We start from the raw sequence: 15,793 nt of genomic DNA, 5'->3' as shown, positions 1-15,793 counted from the left end.
ACAGAAATGAGAGTGGAAAAATACCATTCATTATTTGTAACTTACCATTTTCAAAAAATCTCCTTTTGTACTTGGGGCAGCAAGTTGCATTGTTTTATGGAAGAATTCTCTATTTACTTTGCATGTAGCTGTTCTTTTAGAAATATATTTTTTTATACAGGAAGGTGTTAGTGGCTGCCATCAGATGGTTCTTACATCTGTAGAAAGTCTCCTATCTGGGTAAAGATGTTAAATGTGCTAAACAGCTTTCCTTTGGGCTAAATGATAGGAATATTTAAACATGTTTTTAGCTGCTTGTAGGAAGGCAGTAATCAAGCAAAGCAAAGGCTGAGCAGAATTAGGCCACGCAGCCTGAGAGACTGGTTCTAAATGCAGCAGAAGAAATAAGTCGGGTAAGAAGCTGCGAGCATGGCTTAGGAATCAGCGGAGAGTCAAGGCCCTTTGGGGCTTATGATTCACTGGCCAGGGAGGCTAGAGCATGCTGAGCAACGAAAGTGGCTGTTATTGTTTGATTTTTTACTTTGTGTGATTATGTACTCTGCAAACAGCATTGCACAAAATACAACTGCAATGAACACCTGTTCGTATCATCAACTTCTTCTTTCTCAGGGATGTAGCCCATGCCTAGTGCTGCACATACAGCTGTGCAGGATACATGTCTGGACATCAGGTCATGGCAAGAAACAGTAATGAAATATTCTGATTCTGAAAGAATTTGTGATACAACGGCCAGAGAAGCAACACTAATAACTTTCTTATCCTTGGCACAGAAGTGAAAATTATATAGGCCACTCTTCACTCTTTAAAGAAACAATTGAGCACTGCTTTAAAGAAAGCATATCTGTTACTTAGCAAAAGTACCAGACAGCTTCAAGATAAGGTATGTGGAGAAGTGAGCAGCATTTACACTTCTAAAGACTGTCCAACTAGGCAAGATATCCCTTCACATTGGTGCAATTCGCTCCAGGTATTTACCTGAGAAGTAGTTTGTGCAGTAATAAAGCCCAATGAGTCAGCTGCAAACAGGATCTGTTGAAAATGTGTGATCTGGCAAAATTATGGGTGGGTGCACTCAAAAGTTGATAGCTGCTTGTAAGCTTGGACCAGTAATTAATCATGAGGAAGTTAAGAAGGAAAAAAACTGAGCAGAACATGAGTGCCAAGAATATTATCAAAACACACCTAGAGAAAACAGTAAGCTATTATAATTATTTTATTAATTATAATATTGATTTCTTTATTACAGCTGGGGTTTCCAGAGAAGTCAGTGGGAGCTGTGCGTGATTCTGAGGTCTGATAGTAGTATCTTAAATGAAAAATGCACCATATTGTAACAACAGTGAACATCATGAATACAGGAATGAAAAATGGTTGCAAGCTGTAACCCGTCTGCATCAAAGTCAGCAAGGAAAAGGCATGTTGTACCCTGTATTATTTGTAAAGTAGAACATGATCGTACAATTAAAGGCTTGTGTCATAGTGGATACATGTAGGGAAAGCACTGCAACCTTGATATTCTCTTCACGTACTAGGCACAATGAGCTACTTTTTTTGTGTGTGTCTTGCTGTGCTAGCAGCCCCATTGAAATTATGGAATAAAATGGGTAGGCATGGTATGATCTGTTCTTTAATAATTGCAAAACACTCTAGGATCTTCAGAAGAAGGATGCTCAAGAACTGTGAAATAGCTTTTATTAGACCGGGGGGGGGTGGTGGTGGTGGTGGTGGTGGTGAGGGGATGGAAATGATATCATGGGCCCTGGTTCAGACAGTGCTTGTTTAAATCTATCACATCTGAGTGGGGCACTTAAAGGCATGTTTAATGCCAAGTGTATGAAACCTTGTTGAATAAGTTAAGTATCAGATGAGTCAGGTGTATGCTTGTATGCAGTTTGCCCTCTCCTCGGCTCTGTTAGTCTACAGCCTGGGAAACTAAGTGTGAACAGTGAAAATTTGGCAATGGAGCTGGTTTCTTACCCTGATAAGTTGTAACAGACACATGGGTGATGCTGCCTGTTAATTTAGAAGGCATTTAACACTTAATCATGCTTGTCTAGTACAAGCCAGGAAGGACACTGCTTTCTGCAACCTCTAATTGGGTGCCATCAGTAATATAACCTAAGATTGTCCCAGTCAGCAACTGTATTGCCTAATCAGCAAAAGCGTATGCCCATTGGGGATCAGGCACAGATAAGCGGGAGAGAGGGAGAGAGAGATCTGAACATATCTACGAGATGAGCGGCATGTCAGGAGCATAGAGCATGTCTAGATTTATGTGCTTTTTGGCAGTGCTAGTGAGCTATTAATCATTTCTCATGAATAGGGCTCTTGTAAATCAGAGGTAGGAAACACATTTCGTGGATAATCATGGCAAAAATGTCAGCTTTGCTATTTGGTCATATGCTGATAGGATGCTTAGCACCGGAGCGGACGCAATCACACACATAAAATCAAAATAGTACTCCCCTTACATGATGAGTGGAAAGCAGGGAGGCAGTAGAGAGGTGAACTTTTCATTGGTATTTGAAAAGTAGGGAGCTAACATGTAATAACAGAAAGGGAGACCTATAGTTTTTTTAAGGTGAAGCTTTACTGAGGGAGCCACAGCTGAGTTCTAGTCAGCATCTGGATATAACACAACACATTTAATAAGAGACACTTTGCATCACTTTGACAGCTGGCTGATCAGTTCATGGTTTTCCTTTACATTTATTGCCCTGCAATTTACAGTATATGGCCCTTACGTGCAAATACCTCATTAGTCACAGGGTTGCATATTTCATGAAGTATACTGAATGTGCTGTCAGAATTAAATATTGTCAGGATAACGAGCAAGGGTGGGGTTTTTTAGCTTTATCACTGAAGGCAGTGTTCAGGGTGAACAGCAGAGTAAAAGTAGCTGCAAAGCAAAACGCGGAAGCTCTCCCTTCAGATTGTGCAAGGCAATTGGCTCTGGTGTATGAGACCTATCACTCAAGGACTGACATTTAAGGAGCTCTTGGAAGTGAGTCCTATGTGAGGGAGGTGAGGGAGAAGGCCTCACCCAGGGCTTTCCAGTGCATTACTTGCTATAACCAGCTGGAGCTGAAAATCTCAGTGGCTAAGTCGGGATTAATGCAAAATCGTTCTTAGGTTAAATATAATGGTGTCCTCAGTGTGCTTTTGGGTTAAGAAATCTCCTAATGTTCACTGCCTTAAGGGAGCATCCCCTCCGCCCCCACAGTTTGTTCCATTGGCCTCCAGTCCTATGCTGTTTCTCTATAAATTAGCAACATACAGAAATGAAATTACATGTAACTGTTGTCCAAGTTAATGCTGGTCGCATCTGCACTGGGGAATGGTTTTCACACAAGTCCCCCGGTTTTGGGTGCAGCCTTGGTTAGCATCTGTAGGGGTCCTGCCCCTCGCAGGCACTGGGACAGAGACTGCCGGGTGGCTGTCCCGCACTGCTGGTCCGAACATGCTGAAGTAACAACCTGTGGGAGACTTTTAACTGCATTTCCTGGGAGTTGTGGGAAGAAAGTCCAGGCTTTCGAAACTCCCTGGGAAACATCCATAAATCCCCATGAATCACAACCATTTTTAAATCCCCTTTCAAATTAGAAGTCACAGCTTTTGCCCAGGAAAAAAAAAAAAAAAGTGTTCTGAAAAGCACTCATGAGTTAGCTTGTAAACAAAAGTATCCTGACAGTGACCTGTGCCAATGTTTTTCTGTATTTGGGTCAGCCCAAGACAAACTGGGTCAGAGCTGGGCTTGGAGGTGGGGGTGTGCTGGCTCTACAGGCGTCACTGTGTTTGGTGGTGTTGGTGTGTCCAATGCTGCAGCCTCACCCTGGGATTCCTCATATCTCCCCTTAAATGACATCAGCTGAATTGTACTGGAGTATTTCCTTCCACACAGCTAGAATACTGGCTTGTGTTTTTAGGGGGATTTTGTTATTACTATAATTCTTGCCATTTTCAGGGTTGTGAAGCTTAGGGTAACCATCTTACAGCTCTGGGGATGAATTTGTCCCCAGATAACTTTCACCCATCAGAAGGGGTGATTTCAGCATGCTTGGTTTCTCAGGCAGTCTTAATTCGCTATTGCCTGGCAGTGGGGAATCAGCAGAGAGCGAGCATGATTCCCCTCTCCTTCTCCCTCTTACTTGAAATTCAGCATGTCCCATCTACACCTCTTCAGATTTAGAGTGTTTCTATGGTGGCTGCAATTCAGGACAATTCAAAAACCCAAACAAACCAGAGAACATACTTCTTCCAAACCAGTATTTCAACATCTTTTTTTCTTTCTAGGTTTTTGTTGGGTTTCCCCCCCTCTAAAACTTTCCCGGTAGGTGTTACTTCATTCATGGTTCTGAAATTAGTTGTCTGTTTAATATTCCCAGACCCCAGTCACAGTCTTAGAAGTTCTGTAGTTTCTGTTATCACTGTCCCAGGAGTGAGGTCTAAATACCAACGAATTTCTGGAGATGTTGAGAAAGGAGTGGGGTGAGAATCAATCTGTTAATATACTATGCTGACCTCTTTTTTTTTTTTTCCCATTTTCCTTTTTGCTTAGATGCAGGCTAACAACGTATTTCAGCTGTCCTTTCCTTTTGCTAATTTAACAAACTTGATGTTTTTCAGGATGTGGGTCCATGAAGCAGATTGTTCCCTGTTGCCACAATTCAGTCCTGCTTCTCCTCCTTCTGCTCCTGGCTTCACAGTTCTACCTCCTTTGCACTGTCATCCTTCTTGCTTGTTGTATGAGGCTCTGTTAAAGTGTTTGCTTTTGCTGAATTGCTCTTCTGCCTGTACAGTGAGTTGAAGTGGCTCTGGGCTGGTAGAGAGGGAGCAGCAGGAGCACAGGGTTAGGAGAAGGGGCTGGGGGAGGGAGAGGAGGAGGAGTAGGGATGGGAGAAACAAAGCTGCTTGTTTTATGGCAATAATCTAAACCATGCGCTCACCAATGGGTTTGTACAAAGCCAGCTGAAAGGATTTGCTGCATTTGCCACAGGGGCATGAGAAGGAGGCAAAGTCCGTGCCTCAGTCACTGTGGTTTGATAGCCCGCTGTCCTAGCGCCCTGACAGACCTACAGCGGTGCTGCAAAGTCCGACAGCAGATAGTGGTACCCTGCTCCCTCTGCATCCGAGGGATGTTGCCCCACCATGGCAAAGGCATTGGATCTGGACAGGAATCAAACGCCGAGCCCATACTTCTTGGAGCGGTGCTGGGCATGGTCCTGATTAGCCATGAAGTATGCCTGCTACTTTTTGTTTCAATTTCACATGCCTTGGGAACATGCATGTGTCTGCCTCTCAGACCCAATATCTTTAGAAAATATTACTCCACAGCACTTTTAAAAACGATTCAGATACTTCTAATGACTTGTTACTTGGCTGCCAAATAGAATAGGTAGAGCAGGATATTTTTCATCAAGTTCTTATTAAAAAGAATGTAAAAAACATTAATTGATACAAAGTTATAAAGATCTGGGCCTCCAGTTATTCTGAGAGCCCTTAGGGTGAAATTAACCCTCAAGTAGAGGCTTTTTTAAGGCTTTTACAGCATGCCAGTCCCATGGGGGGTCTGAATAAAGATGTATTATGGAACAATTTTACTGCATAATTTTCAAGTTCAGTATCTGCCTGGATCTTCTCAGTGTTTAGCTGACTTATGATCTTGCAGTACAGATATTGATCCCTAATCTTAGACAGATCGAGAGTTCCAATATAAAGCCACATTAATATATTTGTCAACTTGATAAAAATCTGACCCACAATAAAGCAATACTTAATGTTTAAGTATATATAGTATATAAATATTTATTATCTATTTATTATATATGAACCTGAGATTAGGCTGGTAGCTATATGTGATATATTATAATTATACATATATACACATTATATACACATCATACTGTGTGTACATATGTAAATATATATTAGTTTTAGCTTTTGTGGAGAAAAGTCAGAGGACAAAATGGGGTGGTGAATGCCACCAGTTTTACTTTGTGATACACTGAATAAAGCATGCTTCCAGTCCAGACTAAAGAAAATATTGCTGTGACTTAATATGACATTTCTAACTGGAGAATGTAATTTCAGAACAAGAGTAACTGGTTGTACTTTCTTATAATGCTCCCTGTGATTTGATGCAACTTTTCCTCTGTATGTTTTCTTTAATTTTTATGTTTTATGTGAAAGCTGAACAGACTGAATTTGTTTGTAATTTGGAATTTAAAGCAAGGCTCTTTGTTAAAAGCCCAGAGGAAGTTTCCATATGACTTATGGGCCATTTGGGCTCAATTGAATTTAATGGGTTTCAGCTGCACCTCCACAATGGCTTTGAAGGAAGTGAAGGGAGATCTATAGGTCTTAATTGCTCAAGACTGGCTTGTTTCTCTTGAAAAGGCTGTTTGCAAGAAGCAGGTTGGGAGTATTAAAGTATATATCCTGAAAGCGATGAAGGAACTGCCGTTTGAGGAAAGGACTAGGATGAAAATAGCTTTAAGATGTTACTCAGCAGCTGAACTAGTCAATCTGAACTGGTCCATGCTAAGTTCTTGTTTGTTTGCTTAAAAATAATCAAATTGGAGGGCATGGCTAAGCCAAACTTCCTTTATTGTCCTTTCAAGAAAGGAATGGAGATCTTGGAACTGACAAGATAAATTAGGCTGAGACCAAAAGAGAAACCCAAACAGATAGTCCCCTTGGCCTCTCTCACGCTGGTTGACAGACATGAGTTTTTGAGTCAGCAGGTGAACCGTGACTTCTAAGAGCAGTGCTTTGTTTATGCTTCCACTGTACAAAGCATTTCAGTGGAACAGAACAAATCTAACTGGGCAAATTTCCATTTCTATTTCATATTTACTTCTGTATGTGCATTGCCAATTGGCCTTATAGATTGTTGTAACTAAGTTTGCTAACAATACCCCTGGCTTCGCATTAGGAGGTGTCTGACCCATAAGAATCTCTTATGACCCTGTTTTCCAGGCAGGCAGCAGAACATGTGAAATGCAAAGTTAAGAATATAAAGGAACTATTGTATTACTCAAGATAAGCCAAGAGACCATATTACAGGAAGTTAACCTTTGGTGTACTCTATCATTTTGGCCGGCATCATACAGGCAAGTAGGAAGGGGACATTCTCCTGAGGTACCTGGCAGATGAATGCCAGATGGTACTGTCATAATACACAAAAAATAGCTAAATACCGACCGGTTGTGTTCAGTACAAAAAGAACATTTTTCTTTTTCCGAATCCTGCAGGGCAGAACTCGGACAAGCATCATAATGCAAACATCGCAGTAACAGAAATGTGAAGCTGGAAATCCAAAGAATTCTCCAAAAGCTTTAAGTAGCTTTTTAGGCTCGATTCATTTTGGGCCTAATGGATCCTCAAAGGGGAGAATGGTTTATCAAAGACAAGCATTTTAAGTACAGCATGTATATATGCGATAGGTAAATGGGAGTTTGTTACATCAGATAGGAAGGCTTGATGAAGAACAAAATGATGGAGGTTTGCTCATGAGGCCAGTGCTGCCTATATTGTCTGGCTACGTAGACCCAATCCCCAGCCTAGTGCCTAGGTCAAATTGAGGGATTTAATTTTCTGTGGTGAACTTACTCCCTTGTTGGTTTCTGAATCTCGGTCAGGAATGTGTAGGGAAAAATCCCAGGCCACCATCATCACCAGCACAGTGATTCAGCAGTGTCTAGCTGAGGGGAAATGTGTTTACTTTTCCCATGTTAAAATATGTCCATTTCAATTTCCATGCAAGATTATAAGAACAAAAATATGCTGCCCTTTAGGGGAATGGCATTTGGCTAAATACCATGCATTGCTACAAACCTTAGATGTGAAGGGCCGCATGCAAACATTTACGTAGAAGAACATTATGGATGTGGAGCTGTGTCTCTGTCCTATAGGAAAAATATTTCTGACTGCCTGGCTCTTTCAGGCTATGAAATTTATTGCCTGCAGATAGAGGCCGAGTAGGTAGGTGTGGTGCTGTGACAGAAGCTGAACATTTAGCTCTGCCCTTCGTCTCTTGTCCTTAAATCCTCTCCATCAGGCTTTATACAGCCTGTTTTCCTAATAGCTGAGCTTACCTAGTTCGCTAAAGCAATACTCTTGTATATGCATGCCTCAGTCATTATTATTCTGTATTCTGGCCTATTTGAGATTAGAGAAGTCTTCCTCAAAGCTTCCCAGAAATGCTAACATTTGTCTGTTCATTGTCTTCGGTGGTTGCATCTTCTTTCATTAACTAGGCTAGCTGGTGTTGAAAACCAAACAGAAGGTAATGACAGACCACAGCGAGCTGTCTGTTGCTGCAGATGGAGGATACCTCTAGGATTTGGGTCAGAAAACACTTGGCAAGAGTCCCTCTGAATTCTTCTTGTCACATGTTGAGGAGGCCTGCTTAGTGGCAGAGGTGAAGAAGGAAGCCGAAATCTTAAAATGGCTGCAATACGAAGTTTTTTTTGTTTTATTTTTGTTTAGCATCAAAGCTATTTACAGCATATCTTGCCAATTTAGTCATACTGTTGCTGTCATGGTCTTTTCCTGATTCTTCACTTTCAGAACAGGAAAAAAACCCCACATGATCCCATTTGAGTTTGCAATGGCAGGAAGAACGAGGCTTACTTATGCCCCCTTCAGAACCGGACCTTGCAGAGGTTCTATAAGAAGCCATTTGTTTTCTTTAAACACAGTTCAACTTCACACAGGCGCACACACACACACATTCAGATGGTTTCCACTTGAAATTCCTCATCTAATCCAAATAGCTCTCAGCCTTGACTGCCGAGCTGTGAAGGGGCTCCTGCTGCCCTGTGCCTCCCCAAGCGTGCGGCACTCTGGGCCGGGGAAGGTCGCGTGCTCACAAATTTTGCACACTTTTGCTTGCAGATTTGCCTTCAAAAGCTTTGATCCCCCTTTCTCTGCTGCTCGTGAAAAGAAGTAGAGTGATATTTGAGGGAGTCCTTCATTTCTTTGGAGACTCTTTATCATGCACTCTGCTGTTTTGGGCAGAGTAAGTTTGAGGTTTGCAAGCCTGCAGAAAGAGTCGCTGTGTTTGAAGCTGACAATCGGGCAGATCCACGTGGCCTGGAGAGGAAACAGCAGTGAGTTGCACCATTACGCTGTCTGTACCCTTGCTACTCTGTGTAAACTAACATCCCGTATTGTTTATAGTTCTCCAGTACAGTCTTTTAAACAAATACCTCTTTTTTTTTTTCCTCTTCTAGAGCACAAATGGGTTGTTAAGATTCGGGATGGATGGGTGGTGGCAGAGCTGTTGCACTACTCTAACTATTGGCTTACAGACTCTTCTGTCCAGGTAGTCCTTTTTCCCTAGGATAGGTTAGAAACTGGCAATGCTCCAACACCCTCCTTTGCCAAGAAATGGTCTCTTGATGCAACTGAAGCTGCTGTGGCTGCAGGCAGGGGAGGAGGATGCTACAGACATGAGCTGGCCTGGAAGGAATGACTGTAGAGATGGGAGAATGCCCATGTTTTGTTCCAGGTCTTGGAAATGCCAAGACTGTATTGCCCTGACTTTGTCACATTCCTTTATCTTTATGGGGACCTGCAAATTCAATTTATCAATCACAATGCAGTATACCAGCAGCTTTTTTTGTATTTAAACAGTGGGAATTATCTTGCACATATATGTCCTTTGTCTGCATATCATCTGGAGAAGTACTTGGTGCGTATATACATGTTGACCAGACTTCTTTATTTGTATTGCCATACCAGTTGTGTTGCTCATTGATCCACAGGATTACATTAGGCTCTACAGAGGTACAAAATCATAGCGCTTCAAGATGCACATTTAAATATATCATATCCATTTTTTTCTTAGAGAGAGAAGGAAGTTATTTTGTTTCATGTTTTCAGTAATGTATATTATTTTTTTGTGGCTCAAAACCATGCGAAAAGAAAAAACAAAACAAATGAAAAGACACAAAGACTTTTGTCCAAGAAGCTCACAAACTAAATTTAGACTGAGGTGATGAGTTAGGTTAACAAACAGAAGTGGAGCAGTAGGTTAAGGAAGGACAAGGGTTATAGAAATGAGGTTAAATGCAGTCCATGCAGTACACCCTAAAACACTTCCTTATGCCCTGCTCTAGCCAGATGCTGCAGAAAAATGGCCAAAGATTAGCTCTCAGGGGCAGGGAACTGTCTTCGTGATGTTTGTTTTTATAGTGCCTAGTTCAGTGGGACACTAATCCCCATTTGATGTCCCTGAGTGCTACAGCAATACAAATAATATACACAAAATAGTAGCAATAAGATCCCTTGGCCCAGCTCCTTTCTGAATGCTGTGCCCCTTTTTTTGGCTGAGCCTACCTAAGAAAAAGGAAGGACTATACATCTCGTAGGGATGCAGCCATTATTTTGGGTGTTTGTTCTTTTTGAAGTTTGCTCATCCCTTTCAGAAAGGTTGTTTCAACCTGTGATTAATTTGATATTAACCCTGCCCTTGTCCCTGTTTGATACTTAGTGATATCTGAAATGTTTGGATCTAACTATGTAGAGGTAGGAATACCAGAAAAGAGGACCATATAATATCTGGGCATAATTTGAAGCCCAACTTCTGATAAGGAAGTGGGAATAGGACAGATGATTTTTTTCCATAAGAAGACAGTAGTTCTTAAGAGTAATTTCCCAGAAACTCAGATGCTTGCAAAAGAGGCATCAGAAAACACTCATGCCTGACTGAAGGTTTTTGCTTCTGATGGCTGAAGTGAAGCCCAGGTTTGAAACGATTGTTCCCTGGCCTGCTGAACCCCGGTAGGTCCAGGTCTATCACTGCCCAGCAAGCTTGCCAGAGTCAAGAAGGTCAGTAGCTTCGTGGGCTATGAAATGTATGGTGTGCTCCATCAGGATTAGCGTGTGCAGTTGGCTCCAATATGCTGGTCTTTGGAATTTAAGAATAACCTGGAAAAGTCAAAATGTGTTTAGAACTTAGTTTTACATGTGGTCTGAGCCCAGTGTTCATGCCTCAGACATGCTTCTAACATATTTTGGCCACATTTTGAGGTGTTAAAGTTTAGCTGGAAAAGAGTTTAAACACTGCTGCTTTACTGGTTTGGGCCCCACAGTGGCCATCATTCTCCACTCCTTTACCTGTTATTTCATCCTTTAAGTTCAACTCCCTCCAGAAGCACGAGCTCTCATGCAGCTGGTAATTCTTATGTGTCAAAGTAATGTGGATTTGGGTCCAGAAGACATGGTCAGTTTGTCTAATTAGCTTCCTGTCACTATAGCCAAGGCAGAAATTTAAGGTACAGTAACTCATTTTATAGTCACTCTATCTGGCACTGAATATAGATTGGAAAAATTCTTTGCTTGAGCAAGATGTGTGGTAATATTGTTATGCTATACTAAAGCGCTCTTTAAAAATAAATTAGATTCTCATGAGTGCGAGAGGCTAGTATCCCCTACCACAGCCAGACCTGACACAGGCGAGTCTCCTCCTTACCCAGGACTGCTAAATTCTTCTGTGAAGAGGAAAGCCAGCCCAAAAGTTGTACCCTACTCTTTTTCTTTTTCTTTTTTTTTTTTTTTTTTTTAGTGATCCCTAAGGATTTGCTGTTAGGTCTTCAGAAAGGCTAGATAAAGCATTAGCTGTGGACAGAAGAACACATTAGGAGCCACACCTGTTCACCAGGGCTGTGCACACACATGGCCCCATGCCAAACCAAGCTGATGTATCAAAAAAGGGTCCCAAACATTTAGGGCAGAAATACTCACTCCGCTTGTAAGTAAGTGCTATTTTTCTTCCAGGTCTTCCTCTCAGCTTCCAAAAGCTGTCCCTTAAATGCTGCTTGTGAACGGAAAAAATTACACACTTTCAAATTCTCTCCTGGGGAATGAGGGCTCATATCTCTCCCTCTCACACTGATACTGTAATTTCACACTTTTTTTTTTCACCAGCAGTTGAGCCTCTCCTTGTTATATATGACGTGCATGTTTCATTTTCATTAGGGCTTTTATAGTTTGAGAGGCCTGATGAGGAAGGGAAAGGGAAGTGGCTGGGCGGAAGGGCTGCCTCCCGCAGGGAGGGGGTCACAGGAGGCAGCGGGCTCCCCCAGACAGTGCCACTTTTGTCCTCCCCGCTGCTGCCCTCCCCCAGATGATGCAGGGGTTTGCTAACACTGAAGCCTACAGTGAGACCACAGCCTTTACGACTGCTACCGCGAAGCAACATTTACTTTCGGGGAGAATAAGCGCGGCTGGAAAATGGAAGACATCAACCAGAAATACCCTCCTCTGCCTCGCTCTCGGGATGAGACCAGGGCATAGAGAGCCTATGGGTGATTAGCTGAGCTTTTGCTTAAACAAAAAAAGTCCAATGTGGTACTTGTTGAATGGAAACTTAAGCTAAACTAGATAGGGGTCAGGCTCTCCGATGACTGATGATTTACAGCAGCTAGGAGCTAGTCCATTGTATCTGAATAATGTCATGTCCCGACTGTGGTTAATTGCCACCCAATTATCAAAACTTTCTGCACTGATCATCATCTTGGAACAGCTCACACATTACTGGTCTTGTCTTTCACCAGGAGAAGGGCAAGACTTGGAACCCTTTGTGGGAGAGAAGATGGGGGAGAAGATGGGAATGCTACTCACTGCATTTCTCATCTTGACTTAACAGGGCCAAATGTTTAACTTGTTGAAGAATAGGTTGACAATTACATGGAGGCTATTCCTTTCCATGCCCACTGATGGGACAAGCTCTCAGGCACTTGTGTAATCGCTGCTGGTGCTAAACTGTTTGCCTGAAGAGGGTTGTGCAATCTGAATCTGATGTCCAAGCACTGCCGTGAGTCTTCAGTGTCTGTGTTTTTAATTGCTTATGGAACTGGTCATATATATAAAGAAAACTGAATTAAAATAATTTAGCTGTAAAGAAAATATTTTTGTATTAGAAGCCATCCCAGACCTATAAGGTTGTTATGTAGCAAAATTAAGCTAGGTATATCTGTGGATAAGCATATACAGCTTGGGCTTTGGATACTCGAAGGATACTTTTCCTCTGGATGTCTATTACTGATAACGGTGCAGCATCAGAAGTGTCAAGCAGACAAAACCTGATAGCTGTAGTAATGGCCTATAAACTCTGTGTTTCCTGAAATGCAGCCCACACTGCGCGATGCATTCAAACTTCCTTTGTATGAAACCTTCCTGTACTGTCCCGATTCTTCTCTTTCTGCATTCCCACCTTCCTGCCCCTTGGCATTCATTCACGCTGACATGTTATTAAAGTTGTCTCTGAAGCTGGCCCAAGGAGTCGTACATATTATTTACATCACAACAGAGCCTGGGGGCATCAGACAGGGCTGGGGGTCTGTTGTGCCAGCTGCTATTCAGCCTTTAAGTACAAAGATAGTCCGGCCCAAAGAGATTTCTATCTTGAATTTTAACAGGTAGACAGAGGGAGATGATTGTTTCGCTGATGCTTCAGACTCTCCATTCAAGTTGCTGTGAGTAGTAGTCTTTAGGAAAACAACCTCCTCTGTTGCAGGGGTATCACAGGAGACTCCCAGATTAAGATATCCTGAGTTCATCACTAGCTGGTGGTGCAGAAGCCACAGCAGCCAACCAGTGGTGTGTAACACAGACCGGGTAGAATTAAAGCGAACACAAAGATTTCACAGATTCATTGCGAGTCCAATCTAATGCTCGTATTCAGAGCATGTGCGTATTTCCACCTCAAAAGAAAAGAAAACAATCCCCCCAAGTCCCTCAGAATCAACCAGATTTTTTAAAGCTTTTCACTGGAAAAAACCCTTTAAATCATTTAAAGCCATGTTAGAAAGTCAGTCTGTAAGTATACAAAACACTGGAGACCATCATATGCTAATCTGAGCTTAACAAAACACATAGCATTACCAAGTGTAATTATACAGTCCAGCTATTAGTCGCTTTACCTCTGGCTGTTCTCCATCCTGCTTTCAAGCTACATCCTTTCCTTTCATCTTATTCTACACCACATGAAACAGGTGAGCTGTTCCCTTTATATAGCTCAGGGCTCCAGTCACATGGCTCTCAAAGCTTGGTATCTTCATTTAATCAGTTAAAAGAATCGAAATAATCAGAGATCTTTCATGAACTCCATGCCAAAATTTAATTCTGTTAAGCATTCAAAGCTTACCAAGTTCAAAAAATCAAGAAAAAAAAATTAATTAATTTTTCCTAGGAATATCTACTTTGAAAAGCTGCCCTGGGGGGTACATTTGTAGTTTAGGAGAATATCTCTCACAAATCACCCATACATCACTGCTAGCAAGTTCCACAAAAAGAGAACTCCAATGCTTTTTATTGTCAAGGCAACACCGTGGTTTCTGCATCCCATTTGTTCATGCATAGATAGTAACAGCATCCACTTTTTATCTGATTTCATTTGAATTTTTATCTTGACTTAACTGCTACTGATTTCTTACAGGAAAGTACAAGTTGTTTAGGGTTATCTTCACCAGTAACAACTTTTGACAGCAAAGAGATGGTGATACTTCCCCTGAAGTCTGTATTTGGTACCTCACCACTGGATTAGATGACAGTGCCAATGAGTTAAACTGGATAGAGCAGTGATTTTCAGTTTTGGCGTCCTTGAATGCATGGGTGGGACTAGCGAATTATTTTTAAGGGGTCTGTGAAAGGTAACTCAGATAAGGCAGACTCATGACAATAGGCTTAAACTGGCTTGAAAGGAGCCTGAAGTGCCTCTGGAAAATGCTGTGGGGTCTGCAAACTGGAAAAGATTAGAGCCCTGCTATCTGCTCTGATTTAGGAGCTTGGGTCCATGTTATCTGTTGTGCCATTCTTACTCCAGCAGAAGATTAACTTCACATTCTTGCATACGGGTATCTCGGGGACCTCCTCCCACCAAGACCATCTGACCCCAGAGAGTGCAGATATTGCCCTGACAGGCACACAGCAGTTCTGTTTCTCACCATCCTATGTTTTTCTTTACAGCATCAGCTGACCTGATAGTCATTGGTGGGTACATGAATGTCATGACACATCACAGGTCCCAGGATTAGGCCTTCTGAGAAGCTGCAACAGTACCTTGTAGGTAAGTCAAATATTTCCTGACCTTCCTATATTCCCATGAACAAAACCAGGGAGACATCTTACTCAATTTCTATCAAGATCTGTGCTGCTTTTAGCAGTAGAGGAGGCTTAAGTTATCTTATAGTATGAAAATAAATAAAATGTGTGTGGGACTTTGATTGTGAGATGAAGAGCTGTATTTTCCAGGCAGAGAAGTAGGTGGTGATAGTTTTGCTGTGAGTTCATCATCTGCTCTGTGAAGTTACCTTCCTGATGTAGGGGTCACTTTTGTGTATGTTTGCTAAAAACCTCTGGAGACCATCTGGTCCAACCTCTTGTTCCAGACAGGGTAGACTTTAAAGTTAGGTCAGGTTGCTCAGAGCTGTGTCCAGACAAGCTTTGAGTATCTCCATGGGTGGAGATTCCACTCCCCGGGCAACCTTTGCAGTCGTGAAAATTTTTACTCTCATGGTATTTTTCTCCCCTTATATCTCATCAAAATTTCTCTGGCGTCAGCTTGTGCCTGTTGTCTCCCATCCTCTCACTGTGCACCTCCAAGCAGAGCGTGGCCCTGCCTTCCCCATACTCTCTCATTTGGTAGTTGCAGACTGCAGTATGATCCCCCTTTACCCATCTCTTCTTAAGGCTGAACAAGCCCAGCTCTCTCTGCCTCCCCTCCTACATAGGTGCTCCAGCCCCCTGGCCGCGTTGGTGGCCCTCCACTGCATTCGCTCCAGTA

General features: G+C 42.2%; 1 long non-coding RNA gene across 4 annotated transcripts in view; it reads left to right on the top strand.

The window, feature by feature from the left end:
- Nucleotides 1-15,793, top strand: part of LOC128152123 (uncharacterized) — a 63,795-nt gene that overhangs the window by 33,055 nt on the left and 14,947 nt on the right. For 2 of the 4 annotated variants that reach the window (XR_008238555.1, XR_008238558.1), the window contains one exon: nt 14,977-15,076. This is a non-coding gene — a long non-coding RNA (uncharacterized LOC128152123). Of the gene's footprint in view, nt 1-1,246; nt 1,514-14,976; nt 15,077-15,793 lie in introns of those variants that run through there. The other 2 variants (XR_008238568.1, XR_008238545.1) reach the window with 1 other exon arrangement.

Source organism: Harpia harpyja, chromosome 1 (genome assembly GCF_026419915.1).
Source record: "Harpia harpyja isolate bHarHar1 chromosome 1, bHarHar1 primary haplotype, whole genome shotgun sequence".
NCBI classification, from domain to species: domain Eukaryota; kingdom Metazoa; phylum Chordata; class Aves; order Accipitriformes; family Accipitridae; genus Harpia; species Harpia harpyja.
This window is presented reverse-complemented; position numbering and strand designations above follow the sequence as displayed.